The sequence below is a fragment of the Aotus nancymaae genome, unplaced genomic scaffold (genome assembly GCF_030222135.1).
Source record: "Aotus nancymaae isolate 86718 unplaced genomic scaffold, 86718_ANA_hifiasm-v0.15.2.pri h1tg000020l, whole genome shotgun sequence".
Lineage (NCBI taxonomy): Eukaryota > Metazoa > Chordata > Mammalia > Primates > Aotidae > Aotus > Aotus nancymaae.
The window spans coordinates 44462124-44478572 of record NW_026988432.1 but is presented as its reverse complement, the minus strand read 5'-3'; positions in this window follow the sequence as shown (position 1 = coordinate 44478572).

The window sequence follows — 16449 nt, the reverse complement described above, 5'->3', positions numbered from 1 at the left end:
GCCCCCAGTATCCTTGCCTCTCAGGTTTGTGTGGCTTCATTCCTGGGTGAAATCTACCCACCGGCAGCTCTAGGGTAGTTACCCCCAGTGAAAAGAAAGCTTCTCTTTCCCAGACTTTCCAATTACACTATTGAAAGGGAGTCTAATTGGATTAAAATGATTACATATCCATTTGAAGCCAATCACTGGGCTTACAAGTATGGGCTTGGTGATTGGCCTGCTTACTCTGCACTGAGGGTGGGGGAGGTGTGGCTTCCTGATGAAACACTGAGGTTTCGTTACCAAAATAAGGAGAAAAGGATATTGGGGAAATAAAGGCAACATATGTCTATTATGTTGTTGTCAGGGTGGAAAAAAAAAGCACTAGAATGCAAGTTAGTATTTCTGAGTTCTTTTAAAGGCATAATGTTTATACTCAGTTGTTAACATATGTGAACAGAGGAAATTTGGCGAGAAATCTATTCTGTGTTTATCTATAAAACCAGGAAACCCTAAGTTATATTAAAATGGGAAAAATTATTCTTTATATGGCAGTTTATTGTAATCTTGTCAAATAAGTAATTCAATTAATTCTGTGTTGTCATCACTCCTCCCAAACCTATCAACTCAATGAGCTCAGTGTAGCCAACTAGAGGCCCTGCTACCCAGTAGGGACATCTTTGTTACCAAGCCTCTAGGTGATACCCCAAGTCTTGAGGCATTCAGGAAGCCAACCAAATTGTATTACAGATATATTTGGGAAACTTGAAGTAGACACTCACTTCCTAAAGCATTGTATCTCAAAATGAAATATGGCTGAAATATCTGAGTATTTCCTAATGTGAAATGATTTGGGCCTCTGCACTAGTTTCCCTATTCTCACCTAGTAAGGATTCAGTGCAGAAAATGGAAAATGCTCTAGGCATTCTGAACATAAAGACATTTAATGCAGGGACTATCTTAGTCCATTTTGTGCTGCTATAACAGAATACCTGAAACTGGATACTTTATAATGACGAGAAAAATGTTGGCTCATAGTTCTGGAGGCTGGAAAATCCAATATCAAGATCCAGCATCTGGTAAGAGCCTTCTTGCTGCATTGTATATATGGAAGATATCACATGATGCTTGAGAAAGAGTAAAAGGAGGTAAATCCACTCCCATGATAATAGCATTGGTCCATTCATGACCACAGAGTCCTAATTACCTAAACACCTCCTCAACGCCCCACCTCCCAATATCATCACAATAGCAATGACATTTCAACATGAGTTTTGGAGGAGGCAAACATTCAAACCATAGCAGGGATTTATGTGCTTACAAAATCATTGAAAGGAATATAGGAAAAGGTAGAGGCCAGGGTTCTAGAATGGCCTAGAACTGACTCACTAGGGAAGTTAACACGAGTTCAACAACTCATCATTGTAGATGTGACCCCAAGTTCAAGGAGTTGCTGCTGCTGCAGTGCTTACTACTGAAACAGCCTCCTGACATCTAGAAAACTGGAAGGTGGGTGGACACCTGTAGCTCTAAGCCATGGATTAGAAAGCCAGAATCAAGAATCCACTATTGCACCAGCTGTCACCATAACTGCAGGACAATATCAGGAAGCTGGAATATTTCTGAAGAAAAGCTGTTTCGATAGCCTTGTTTGCCAAAATAAACAGCCAAGGCTGGGCATAGTGGCTCACACCTGTAATTCCAGCACTATAGGAGGCTGGGGAGGAAGGATTGCATGAGCTCAGCAGTTTGAGACCAGCCTGGGAAACCTAGGGAGATCTTGTCTTTCAAAAAAGAAAAAATTAGCTTGGCATGGTGGCATGTGCCTGTAGTCCCAGCTACTTGGGAGGCTGAGATGAGAGGATTGCTTGATCCCAGGAGAATGGCGCCACTGCACTCCAGCCTGGGTGTCAGAGCAAGACCCTGTCTCAGAAAAGTAAAAATTAAAAAAAAAAAAAAAAAAGACAGCCAAAATGACAGGGAAATTGCCTCTGCCTAACATCCACCTCCCAAATCTTCTGTTGAGTTCCTCTAATATGCTAAGCCTCATTCATATCCAGAATCCTAGTGATTTTTAGCTTTTCAACCTTTCCAACTAGGAGGAGGCCATAAGGGTGATTGAGAAAGCCAAACTGCAGTACCTTCTGCAATGTGGTGAATTGTTTTAGGATTTTTTTTTTATACAGCTTTTCCTACATTATGTTACATATATAGTATATGACTTATGAAAGTCTAATATGTTTGAAAATATTGTATTGTGACACAAAATATGTTTTAGAGAGCTTTCTTCATGAGTATATGTGAATGTCGCCCATTATTTCTCTAACAGTGTCTGGCACGTGCATATAAGTTGTTGTGAGTTTTTGCTGGAACTAAAACTGCTGCAGAAACATATTTACATGAACATTTTGGTGCATATGTGTGTTTTCATCTACCAAACATGCAGTTGTAATTGCCCCAAAAATGGTGGCAGAATTTCCACAAGACAATGTCCCAAACCAAGTATGAAGCTGGTTTCAGATTCCAAAGAAAGAAGCACCAAATACTAGGGTAATCAATCCAAAGTGCTTATTAGGGGAACCTATGTATAGAGTACTGCAGCAATGTGTGTGATGGACATCAAGAGAAAAGGGGTTTTCTATCTAGGTATGTCTACAGCAAGAGGGTCAGGGTGTGAAGTTTGTGTGAGAGTTTAAGGAATTTGGTACAAGGCCAGGACTGGTTTCTTTCAGTGTTTTGGGCGACAACATAGATAATTTTATCAGTGCCTGAAAATGTTCATGGCTCCAGTTTGAGTTCAAAAATCCTACAGCTGGTTAGGTCACAGAGTGGTCAAGGCACTCTGATTTCTGATCAGGACACGGAAAGCTGAGAGGGAAAGCGGACTACAATGTGAGTCATTTTATGGCATAGATTCCTAAAATTCAAAAGTATCCATATTTAAATTTTGTTAGATATTGCCAAATTTCGAGAGCAAAAATATTGAAACAAAGTGTCTTCCACTGACCGGTTCAGGAGGTTCTGGCTTTGCTCAAGTCTTTCTCAATACCAGATGTTTATTTTTTGCCATTCTAAAGAGTAAAAAATAGTATTTCACTGCTTAATTTGCAGTTTTGGATTATGATTGAAGAGATCTCTTTTTTGGTGTGTGGGTTTTTTTTTTTTTTTTTTTTTGATATTTGTAGTTCTATGAATGGCCTCTTCATAGATTTCACCCATTTAAAAATTTGAGTTGTCATTTTTCCTATGATTTAAGGAAATTCCTTTAACGAATAACATTTTATTGTCTATTATGGGTTTCAAATATTTCTCATTATCTGTTCTTTATCTTATAATTTTGTTTTATGGTATCTTTTTTTGTACAGAAAGTTTGTAAATTTATATAATCAGATTTGTCTACATTTTTCTTTATAGTTTCTGCATTTTGAGTTGTGTTAGGAAGGCCTTGCATGTTCTAATATTATTGAAACATTTTCCTCCATTTTATTTTGGATGTTATCTTAGTCCATTTGCTGCTGCTATAACAGAATACCACAGACTGAGTGATTTATAAAGGACAGAAGTTTATTTAGTTCATGATTCTGAAGTCTGGGCAGTTGATGAGCATGGTGCCAGCCTCTCGCAAGGGTCATCTGTGGTGGAAAGCAGAAGTGAGTGTGAGAGACAGAGGGACAAGTTGGGGACCAAATTCCCATGATAACTAACCTACTCTTGTGATAATGAAATTAATTCATTTATGATGGCAGAGCCCTCATGGCCTGATTACTTCCTAAAGGCCTAATTTCTTAGTAATGTTACAATGGTAATTATGTTTCTAATATATTCATTTTGGGGGACATATTCAAACCATAACAGTAAAATGTTTGTGAAAGTCAGTGTTAAGGGCATAGTCTTCCGCAAGACTGCCCATATTTCAGATGCCAGTTGCAAGTCTGGGCGTCTCTGGGGCTTCCCTTACTTCTTACCAACTAGCTACGTATTCAGGGGTTTCTATGGCTACCTTCAGGTTTAATAATTCACTAGAAAGACTCAAAGAATGCCCCCCAAGTGCTATACTTATGATTACAATTTTAGTATAGCAAAACAAAAACAAAACAAACAAACAAATACAAATCAGAACCAACCAGAAGAGATGCATAGGTGATGTCTGGGAGGGGTCCAAATGCAAAGCTTCCAGTTATCTTCTTCCTGCGAATTCCTTCATCATGTTACCTCTTCCAGCTCTGGTGTGTCACAATATTCAGAATGTTGCTAACCAGGAAAGTTCACCCAAGCTTTGATATCTAAAGTGTTTATTGACGTTTCATTGCATAGGCATAATTGAATTGTTGGCCATGTGACTGAACTCAATTTCCAGTCCCTTCTGTTGGAGAGATCAGTCTGATACCATGTGGCTCAAAGCCCCAACCCTTTAATCATGACCTTGGTCTTTCTGGTGTGGCCAGTCTTCATTCTGAGTTAACTCTTTAGCTCAAACTATCTAGGGACCCATCATGAGTCATCTGTCTATCAGGTGTGGTCTGAGGAACCTATTATGAATAACAAAGACACTCCAATCACTGGAGATATTTTAAGGGTTTAGAGGTTACTTCCCAAGAGCTGGGACAAAGGTCATACCTCTCTTTGGGTAAATTTACTACACAGATGTAGTATTCTTTACACACGTTTTAATTTTAAAACTTTGAGATTTTTAACATTTTTGGAATAATAATTTTATGACTTGCATAATACACAGATGAAACTTAATGTTTTCCCCAAATGAGTAGCTAGTTGTTTCAATATGGTTACAGGTAGATAGGCATGAGTGGGGGAGGAGAGGGCTCTTCTACCACCCACTAGAAATGTTGAGTGATGATTCGGTAATTATTGCATTGCATCTCTGAAAGTGATAAATTGGCAGCTGGCGCCGGGGAGAGCCATTTTCTGATGGTCCACACTTGTTAACATTAAAATGTTAATTGAATGCAGGCCCCAGAGAGAAGCAGCTTCCTGAGCATACATATTAAGAGACAAAAATGGCGAAGTATGATCTTCCCGGATCACTCCACCAGAAAAAGGAAGAAAACCTCAGATGGGCATGCATACAAAGTCCAAACACACTGCATGTGCTGAGTTCCCGAGGGTAAGGAGGCACCACAGGCAGAAAGGCCACCCTAAGGGAAGAATCATGGGAAACAGATGAGCCTATAAAGTCCCAGAATCAAGTTTAAAGGTGCTTCTTTTGTCTCTCTTTTGTCCTTGACCTTCAGACACCCACTTGGATCTCTTCCAGGGTTCTTTACTTTCTTTGCTGTTCTAAAGCCTTTGTAATAAACTTCCACTCCTGCTGTGAAACTTGCCTTACTCTCTTTTTCTGCTTTATGTCCTACAGTCAAGTTCTTTCTTTCGTGGAGGCAAGAGCTGAAGTTGCTACAGACCCATATGAATATGCCTCTGGTAACTCGGTGTAACTCAGATCTCTGCCACCGCTAACAAACCACTTATTGATTGTTATGAAGTGCCATCATAATCATGTACTAAATTTTCATATGTACGTGGCTCTGTGTTTGGATTTCGATTTTGGCTAATTCATCTTTCTATAGCAGCTTTAATATCACACTGCTCTAATTACTATAATTTTGTAGTGTTTTTTAATACCATCTTTGATAACTAGTAGATCAAATTTGACTAAATATTCTTTTCCCAAAATATTTTGGCTCTTCTTGTACATTTTCTTTTCTAGATAAACTTTATAATTTTGACAGATCCACAGATATATTCTCAATGTGATTTTTATTGGAATATATGGACTTTGTGAATTATTTAAGAACAATTAGAATATTGAGTTATCTTAGTCAAGATGATGGTAATACTCAGTTCCTCTTAAAAATGTCCTTCATCAGTATATTTCCTGTCTATATTTCTTGCTTGCTTTTAAAGATTATTTCTAGCTATGTTGTTTCTTGGTATGAAATTGTCAATGATTTTTTTTTCCTGTTACTATTTCTGAGTATTGCTTTTAGATAGGAAAGCTATGAATTTATGTTTAAATCTAGTGCATTATTAAAGTATATTTATTAGTCCTCGTAGTTTTTCAGTTACTTATTTTGGACATTTTTAGATATACGATTAGACACCTGCATAAAAATACTATTTTCTCATGAATAAACATTAGTATATAGAGTTACAGAAAATAATGTGGAATAGAATTATTGTTAGCAGCCACCACTGTTTGGTTTATACTTTTAATGTGAATGTTTATAATATTTCACTTTTAAGTAAGCTGTTTGTGATATATTTCTATTTTATATACTTTGTCAGTTTTAGTAAATTGCTTCTATTTGTATCACACTAAAAATTTTAATGAGGAGTGAGGGTTTAAAGCGATACTAAGCAAAAAGAACGATTCTGAAGACAACGCATTACCTAACTTCAAACTATACTACAAGGATATGGTTATCCAAACAACATAGTACTGATATAAAAATAGGCATATTAGACCAATGGAACAGAATAAATAATCCAGAAATAAAGCCAAGTTCTTATAGCCAACTGATCTTTGGCAAAGCATACAAAAACATAAAGTGGGGAAAGGACACTTTATTCAACAAATGGTGCTCGGATAATGGCAAGGCACAGAGTAGAAGAATGAAACTGGATCCTCATGTCTTACTTTATACAAAAACCAACTCAAGATGGATCAAAGACTTAAGACCTGAATCCATAAAAATTCTGGAAGACAGTATGGGAAAAACTCTTCTAGACATTGGCTTATGCAAAGAATTTATGACCAAGAACCCAAAAGCAAATGCATCAAAAACAAAAATAAATAAATGGGATCTAACTAAATTAAAAAGCATCTGTACAGCAAAGGAAATATTCCGCAGAGTAAACAGACAACCCATAGAGTGGAAGAAAACATTTGCAAACTATGCATCCAACAAAGGACAGCAGGAAAAATACAAATAATCCCATCAAAAAGTGGGTAAAGGACACAAATAGATAATTCTCAAAAGAAGATGTACAAATGGCCAACAAACATATAAAAAGTGCTTAACATCACTAATCATTAGGGAAATGCAAATTAAAACCACAATGAGACACCTCCTTACTCTTGTGAGAATGACCATAAATAAAAAATAAAATATATAGATATTGGCATGAATGTGGTAAAAAGAGAACACTTTTACACTGTTGGTGGGAATGTAAATTAGTACAACCAGTGTGGAAAACAGTATGGAGATACTTTAAAGAATGAAAAATACTACTACCATTCGATTTAGCAATCCCATTACTGGGTATCTACCCAGAGGAAGACAAGTCATTATATGAAAAAAACACATGCACATGCATGTTTATAGTAGCACAATTCACAATTGCAAAAATATGGAACAAACCTAAATGCCCATCGACCAGTGAATTAGGAATGAAAAACCAAATATAGCATGTTCTCACATGTACGTGGGAATGTATAAGTGGGACCTAATAATATGGAATCAACCTAAATGCCCATTGATCAATGAATAACTTAGGAATGAGAAACCAAATATTGTATATTCTCATTTCTGAGTGGGAACTAAGATATGAGGATGCAATGCATAAGAATGACATAATGGACTCTGGAAACTCAGGGGAAGGGTAGAAAGGGCATTAGGTACATTGTACACTGCTTGAGTGACAGGTGCATCAAAATCTCAGAAATCACCATTAAAGAATTTATCCATGCAACCAGAAACCACGTTCCCCTAAAATGGACACTTTTAAAAAGGAGTGAGGCTTTAACTTACATAAGCCTTCTAAACTCTGAAAACACTATCTTATTTCATTTGTAATTTTTTTTTTTTTTTTTTTTTTTAGTAGATGTGGGTGTAGATAGAATGAGAAGGGAAGAGGATCAAAGACAGAGTCCAGGAGCTCTCCAACATTAAGAGATTGGAAAGATGGGGATAACCAATCAGAGAGACTGAAAAGAAGCTATCATAGATGGAAAAGGAAAACTAAGAAACCGATGGCTTCTAAGCCCAATGAAGAAAGATTACCAGGAGGAAAAAAGGAATCAGTGGCTTCAAATGCTGCTGATGGGTCAAGTAAGAAGAGGACTGAAAGAGCATTGACCACTGTCTTTTGGAGTAAAGGGGTCATGAAGCCCTCTACAAGAGTCTGACTTATTTCACACTTTGCCCTGCACAAGCACTCTGCTCTTTACCTCTGTATGAAATTACATTTAGCTAAGAGTTAGTAAAAGTATTAGTCTTATTGGACTACCATAACAAAATACCACACTCTGGGTATCTTAAATCTTGAGTTCCTTGAGAGAACTTTTCCCCTCATATTTTCTGGAGACTGGAAATCTAAGATCAGTGTTCTGGTTGATTCAGTTTCTGGTGAGGACTCTATTCCTGTCTTGCAAAGTCACCTTCTCTCTATATCCTCACATGGCCTTTCCTCCATGTGTGCCCTTGGGTGTTGGGAGATAATTCAAGGAAGAGAGCATGAGTGGAGAGAGAACCCTTTGATGTCTCTTCTTATAAGGACACTAATCCTATCACATCAGGGCCCCATCCCTATGACCTCATTTAACCTTAATCACTTCTTAAGAGCCCTATCTCCAAATACAGCCACACCAGAGGTTAGGGGTTTAACTTATGTATTTTTGGAAACATAAACATTCAGTCCACAGCAGTAAACTATGGTTCATGGGCCAAATCTGGCTCACCGCTTTGTAAATAAATCTTATTGGAAAATAGCCATGCTTATTAGTTTACAGTTTGTCTTGGCTACTTTTGCACTATAATGGTGTAGTTGAGCAGTTACAACAAAGACCGTGTGACCCACAAAAACTAAACCATTTACTCTCTGGCCCTTTATAGAAAAAGTTTGCCAACTCCTACACTTAGCTTGGCACGTATCAGTTTCTCTGAGACAAAGCTGATCATTATTCTGAACTCCTATGGCACTCTTCCCTTCCCTTCCCTTCTTCCCTTCCCTTTTCTTCTTCCTTTTCCTTTTCTTCCCTTTCCCTTCCCTTCTCTTCTTCCCTTTCTTTTCCTTCTTCCTTTTCCTTTTCTTCCCTTTCCCTTCCTTTCCCTTCCATTTCCTTCTTCCTTTTCCTTTTCTTCCTTTTCCCTCCCCTCCCCTTCCCTTTTTTGAGATAGGGTCTCACTTGTTGTCCAGGCTGGTGTGCTGTGGTGTGATCATGACTCACTGCAGTTTCAAACTCCTGGGATCAGTGATCCTCTTCCCTCAGCCTTTGGAGGAACTGGGATTGCAGGTGCGTGCCATCATGCCTGATTAAGCTTAAAAATTTTTTCAATTGTCTTGTAGAGATGGAGGTTACCTAGGCTAGTCTCGAACTCCTGGCCTAAAGCAATTCTCCTGTCTTGGCCTCCTTAAATGTTGGAATTACAGGTATGAACCACTGTGCCCAGTCAGTATTTTCTGATACAGTCATGTGACTGTTTACTATTATTTTTAGGTGTGGTTATCTTGCCCCCCAATTATATTAAAATTTCTTCAAAGGCAGAAACTGTGCTATTTTCCTTTGTTTCTCCCACAGTCTTTTGCAGATAAAAGGGATGTAAAATAAATATTCATTAATTTGTGTTATATATCTGCAGATTTCACTGCTTGCTTTGCCCACAACTTCCAAAACACTTGCATCACCCACAGCTTCTAGAAGGAGCAGGAGGACTATAACCCTGGCCAGCAATGATTCAGATTCTTTTTTTGAGAGTTTGAACTAAGACACTGAATGGATGCTGTTGGCATCCTGTCAGAGAATTGCCTCAGACAAATAAGAGCCACTTCTTCTGGGGGTTAACATGCCAACATCTCCCCCCTGTTCCCCTGCCCTTCTTCTGAGAGCACTCTTCCAATAAATCCCTTAAATAAAAATTCCCTACGTCAGGCTCTGCTTCTAGGAAACCCAACCTAAAAGCTAAGTTAAGGGCCTTTGACTTAGACCAAGACTTCAGGGAGGTTCCTGTCTCAAGAAATTTCCAGGTCTCAGTCAAATATTAAGAAAGTATTATATCTCTATTGCTGCAGTGTTAGAGAGGTGGGAATGCTCCCTCGTGCTTCTCTCATTGATAGAGAATAGAGAAGGAGAAGAGAAATCCTCCAGTGGGCAGTCCTCCTCCTACACCAAATTTACAGCAGTTCACTAGCTTGTGAAGGAAATGTCAACAGGCTGATGTGGTTGGGATTTGCTGAACCTATCCTGTAACTTACTGTAATGTGATCATCTCACCTCCCATGCCAGTCATGGGTCCTGATGCAACAAAGTATGTGTCTGTGTCTGGAGTGGGGAAGAGTGGTAAGGCACTCCTGCCATATGTGCTTTAAACTGGTGCCATCTTGTAGAGCTTTTTCTTTTTCTCCTTCATCTTTTTGGTAGATGTTTTGTTTTTCCTCTGTTAATGTATGTTTGGAGGTGGTGATTAAATCTACGATTGCATCCATAATGTGAAAAACTGAGACAGAGCTACAGGAGGAGCAGACTTTACTTGGAGAAAATATCTCCATGGCATCACCTCAGGACAGAATAGCTGGCCGTAATCTTGGATTGTTGGGTAGAGGGAAAAGTAATTATGGCTTTAATGTGGATACTCTAAACATATCAGGTATGTACACATGCCTTTAGAATTGCAAATGCTAAGGCAGAGGATGTACCAGATAAATTTGATTGACTATTCTGCTCTGGCTCCTTCTAGAGAACCTACTGGGCTCACTGCTGCTGGTTGGAGCCGCTCTATAGGAGACACATCTCTCTCCTCGACCATTCCCCAGGTGGCTACCTAAACCATTCGCCCTGTGCCTACCACTTACAGACTCTCAGCCAAGACCAGCTGATGCCATGGCTGACCAATGACCCGTCAGCATCCCTGTTGAGATCTGCAGTGAAGGAAAGGAGAGACTATTGTTGATGGTTGGTTCTGAACCCTTGAGCTTTAAGTTCATACAAACTTAAGGGCTGAGGGAACGAATAGTGGGCCGACCACAGGAAAGGAAAGCTGCAGGAGAAAGAAAAATGATGATGTTAAGAAATGATGAAGAGATAGTAATGGTGCTAAAGATGGTGAAGAGGGTGCAGAGATAACATTGGAGAAAGAGATGATGACAAAGATTAGAGAGAAGAAAAGACTTTCCAAAGAGATCGAGAGTGCTTTGTGCCTCACATTTCAATTCCCAACTCCTAACCCAGGAGACACATGTTTGACTTTGGAGCCCATATAAAATAACAAATATCATCTCTGCTCTCTAAAAGCTTATCACATTAAAGAAACAGCACTCAGATGAACCATCACATACAGAAGACTGAGACATTAAATGCAGAAGGGTAAGTGTACACACAGCATAATACATTGGAAATAAGAGTCCATTTTACTTGCTGCCCTTAGCAAGTGTGAGATTGTCTCACATTCTCTGAGCAGACCCCTCTTGCTTCCTTGATCTGGCATGAGAGAATTTATGTTCCATGTAACAAGAAGAGCCTTGATTACAATACATCAGTTAATGAGAGACGTTTTCCAAAGCTTGGCAGCACAGTCATCAGGTTTCTGGATCCTTGGGGAGTAAGATCAGAATCTACAACGACCCTGTTAACTGGGAGGAGAGACTTGAAACATGGACAGTGAAAGGTAGTGTAATTATGCAGGGGAATTAAAAACAACCTTTGAAAAACAACAGGAAGGCAACGGGCTACATGAAATATGTCACGTAATAGTGCATGTAGTTGTAATGGGCAGTAATGGCAGAATAGAGACTGGATCTGTGCCAGCCATGTAGCCTGTTGGTTTAAAAAGCAAAATTTAGTCCAGTGATAAGCACAAGCAGGGCATAGTGACACTGGAGAAAATGTTCCTTTTATACTCAGCATTGTCAACTTCAGACCAGTAAAATGTAGTATTTGTTATTGCATATTTGCCTGTGCTACTCTTCTAAAAAATATAATTTCTGTTCCTCAGCATCTTATAGGCTAAAAGAGACAATATTTAGATTAACTTCTACATGAAGTCTTGAAGATTCAATGCAGAAACTTATAAGAGCATTAGCAACAAATACTCTGTTAATTTAAAAAAGCACTTTTTATATGTCCTATGTTTTTAATAACAACCAATGTTCTCAATCACAACCAATATCTCCTGTGTTGTTAAGACTTTGGAGGCAGAGCTGAGTTCAGAGGCTGCCTGTGCTGCCTACCTGCTGGGGCCCATGGACAAGCTGCTTAGCCACTTGGAGTCATGGTTTTTGATTTGAATAATAGCAATGATACTAACCATCCTGCAGGGTTGCCACCTTTATACCAGACATAGGAAATTCAGTTTGCTACAGTATTGTCACTTGATATGGTTTGACTCTGTGTTCCCATCTAAGTCTCACCTTGAATTGTAATAATCTCCACAAGTCGAGAGAGGGACCTGGTGGGAAGTAATTGCATCATGGGGGTGGGTTTTTCCCATGCTGCTCTCATGATCATGAATAAATCTCATGAGATCTGATGGTTTTATAAAGGGGAGTTTCCCTGCACATGCCCTCTTGCCTGCAGCCATGTAAGATGTCCCTTTGCTATTCCTTCATCTTCTGCCATGATTGTGAGGCCTCCCCAGCCATGTGGAACTGTGAGTCCATTAAACCTCTTTCCTTTATAAATTACTCAGTCTCAGGTATGTGTTTATTAGCAGCATGAGAACAGACTAATACACCATTCCTAATATGTTATCTTCCTCCCCTCAAGTTTGGGAGCCTCTTTGTGCAATAGGGTTTGTGATCACCTGGGTGCAGGTCGTTACTTCCAAGAGAAGCTCAGCATTTCTTTGTAGTTGAAAAATACATAAGAAATGTTAAAGGAACCAGGGAAAAATATGAAGTGCCTTGGAAAAACCTGATCAACTCACTGTGTATTCTTAACCAAGTCACATAACCTCTTTGGGCTTCAGTTTCTTCATACTTTAAGTTGTAGAGGGCAGGTGAAAATGAGAGAATAGTTGCTTGACATGATTTCTAATATCCCTTCCAGCTGTAAAATGTGAGGTTTCTCTAAGATCAGGCGCAAATCTAATTTTTCCTTGACACAGAGGGCTCTTGCACAAAAGATAATGACCAGTTTTAATATATCTTCCCTAAGCACAGAAAAGAAGAAATAGGGTGGACAAAACCTCCTTAGATTTTGGCTGAAGATAAGAAAGACTTTCCAGACTGTGAGAATTATTTATTGGTGTGAATCAACAAGGGAGAATGAGATATTCGAGTAGGATAGATTTCTCCCTCTTTGGACAAAGTAGGATCCTGAACAGAAGATTAAGTTTACAGTGGAGGGAAGGTGAGTGCAGTGTGGGGGCTGTGGGGTGAGGAGAGGGATGAAGAGATTAATGGCCTTTCTCTACTGGTCCCATTGTCTTAGGTGTGACTTGCCAACTTGCATTCCCAGGTTTTATGCAGTTTATGCTCCTCAGAGGGTCCAACAAGCTTGGTGACTGTCAGTGAGTCACCAACAGCTACCAGTGTGCTTTGCATATTGATCCAACAGGACTGTCTGGAAGGTAGTAATTAACACAGAGGACACAACAGGTCTAAGCATCACCATTTCCTGTTAGCTTTTACTGTTTGGTTGAAAAGATAGTAAAATTCTACAGAAAAACAAGAAAACAAAACAAAACAACTATTTTTCCTCCCCTAAGCAACCCCAAGTTTCCAAATTAACCAAGTGGTGACTCTAGTGGGGTGACAGCAAGGGAAGAAAATCCCGTGAACTGTGGGGACCCAGTGAAACTACGGCTGTGATCCTCAGCCTTGCAGACTGTGCTGCCAGCCCTTTGTGAAAAGACCCTTACTCCCTCTTTAAGAAGGCAGTTTTGTCATCTACGTTTCGACATATAGCCACTTTGTGAACGATGTTGCTCTTTTATTCTTTATTTTTCTATCAGCATTCCTCCTGTTGCCAAGTTCAATTTTTCTTAAACTCAGTGTTATTATCTGAGCATTAGCTTTTGTTGCTGTTATTGTTTGTTGTATTTTTTTTCCATGATGGGCCTTTTACAGAAAATACTTCATTACATCGCAAGACATTCTTATATTCACCTACTATGGTTTTACTATTTTCTCTGCATTTGTTCTCAGCCAATCTTATTACAACTTGGAGCCGCCAAGGCCCCACTAGGGGGCCACAAGTGCTGTAGTCAGAGCCGGCTGATGCAGCTCTCCCAGCAGAATTCTAGAAAGTTAAGGCAGACACACTCTTTAGGAACGACAGAGCACAGCTGTGTCCGGATGGAACCACACATCCCATGGTTTTGTCCAGATGCTGGAGCTGATTCTATCTTCAGAAAAAGAGGGTATTCAAAACAGAAGCAAAAACCAAGTTTGCTATTTTAAATGACATCAGATCCTTGGGAGCATTTTCTGTCAGAAGCTGACAGGAAATGTCAGGAGGAGACAGTATGTAGAGGTGGTGTGAGAGGCTTGCGGAGGGTTGTTCAGGGCTTTTCAGATTGGTTGGTACAATTCTCTGCTGCCTTGATTCTCCCCATTTCGATTTGTCTGATCTGCTACTGACAGATGGATCTTCCAAAAAACTCTGCAGTGATCATGTCATTCCCTATTTCAGAAATCATTAATGATTCCACATTATCTGGACTCAAACTCCCAATCTTTCAGAGTAATAAGGATGTCTTTTAAAGGTAAAAAAAAGAGAAGCACCTTATGTCCACATTAGAATTAATTCACTACACTTTTAAGTGCATTTGTATTGAAGTATTCACAACGAGATCCATGTACTTTAAATAAATAGTCCAGGTGGGAAAAAGTGTTTACTTTATCAGCTTATAATGCTTAGCTCACTTCTGAATTCCTGTACCCCTATACTAATCCTTGGTCTCCCTGGGTTCTATGAAGCTTGAATCAGAAGTGGTACCCTGGAGGACTAGACTCTAAGCATTGTCAGGATGTGTTCATTGCTCAGCAGTCTCTGATTCCATTGACTTTCCCAGGTAGATGGCTTTCTAGGTATGTCCACTCTTCTGTCTTTCTGAAGCCCCCTGGACTATTCTCTGGCTTTCTTCCTCCCTCTTTTCTATATTTTCAATCGTTCCTTCCTCATTGATACTTTCCTTGCAGACCCCAGATATACTAAAATATCAACTCATTTAGAATATCCCTGCAATCCTAAATATCTCCCACTTTCTAATTAGCAGGTGCTCTATTTTCTTCCCCCTAAAACCACACTCCTCTACTGGATGGTAAAACTTGGTTGTTGAATCCCATCTACACTCCAGTCTCCCAGCCCCTGCCTTGTGTTAGGCACTGATCATTTTATACTGTTGTACTTTATATACTCTTGTCTCCAGTTATATTGATACAAAGTTTCAATTGCTGGTTAGGTGATCTTTACATTAGATGTAATAGATAAAAACTGTGTTAATGACAGATGCTGGCAATGCAGAGTGTTAAACAAAAAGCCTTAATGGTGATAAAGTTTGTAGGAGCAAATAAAAAGAGCTCACTTGCTTTGTGGCTCTCCTCTGTTGGGTCTCTAGGGGTAGCCTTTTCTGCATGGGGCTGCCACAGCTTATTTTTATCTATGGTCTTTCTAAGCATTTTGTTTTTGGCATTCCAAAGATGACCATCTAGGGAAGACTAAAACTGACTACTATCTAATAACTAGTTAAAAAACAACCTTCTGAATTATTAGGCATATTTCTTATAATGCCATTTCATTTTGGTAAGAGGATAAAAGTGATTATAATTATTGTCCTTTAAAGTATAAATTCAACATTGTCATCATTCCTGAAACACAGCTGGCACTCACTATATGTTTATAAATTGTGGAATGGTGATTGATTGACAGCAGTTCTCTCAATTCCTACTTGTTTATTCATGTGTTGATTTCATTATTCAAGAAGTATTGAGTGCTCACTATGTGACAGATGTTGAATCAAGCATTTAGGGGTTAATAGTAAACATGCTAAACATGGTTATGGTCCTCAGAGGCCAACATTCTGGTGGTCGAGACAGATGACTGATAGGCAGTTATCATGCAGTGAGGTGAGTGCTATGACGGATGAAGGGCAGAGACTCTGGGAATACTTGGAAAAGTCTCTTAACTTGGATGGGGATGATTGGGAGATCAAGAAAGGCTTCCTGGAAGAAGTAGTATCTACACTCAGACATGGAAAACGAGTAGAAAATAGCCATTTGGATTTAATTAGGAATGGCAGTCTCCAAAGTGTTATTATGGCTTTGAGTCATAAGGTACCTACTGAAAGCTTTCCAGATGAAGCCAGCCATAGGAAGAGAAGATTGTATAGGAAAGGTTCAACATCACTTGTGATGATGAATATTGGTTTCAATATTGGTACTTTGGGGGCGGGGTGCCAAGATGGCCAAGAGGAGGCAACACCGGAATGCAGCTTCCAGTAAATGAGACGCAGAGGGCTAGAGGACTTCACGATTCCAAGTGAGGTGCCAGGTTTGCTGCGGTGGAACTGGTAGGAT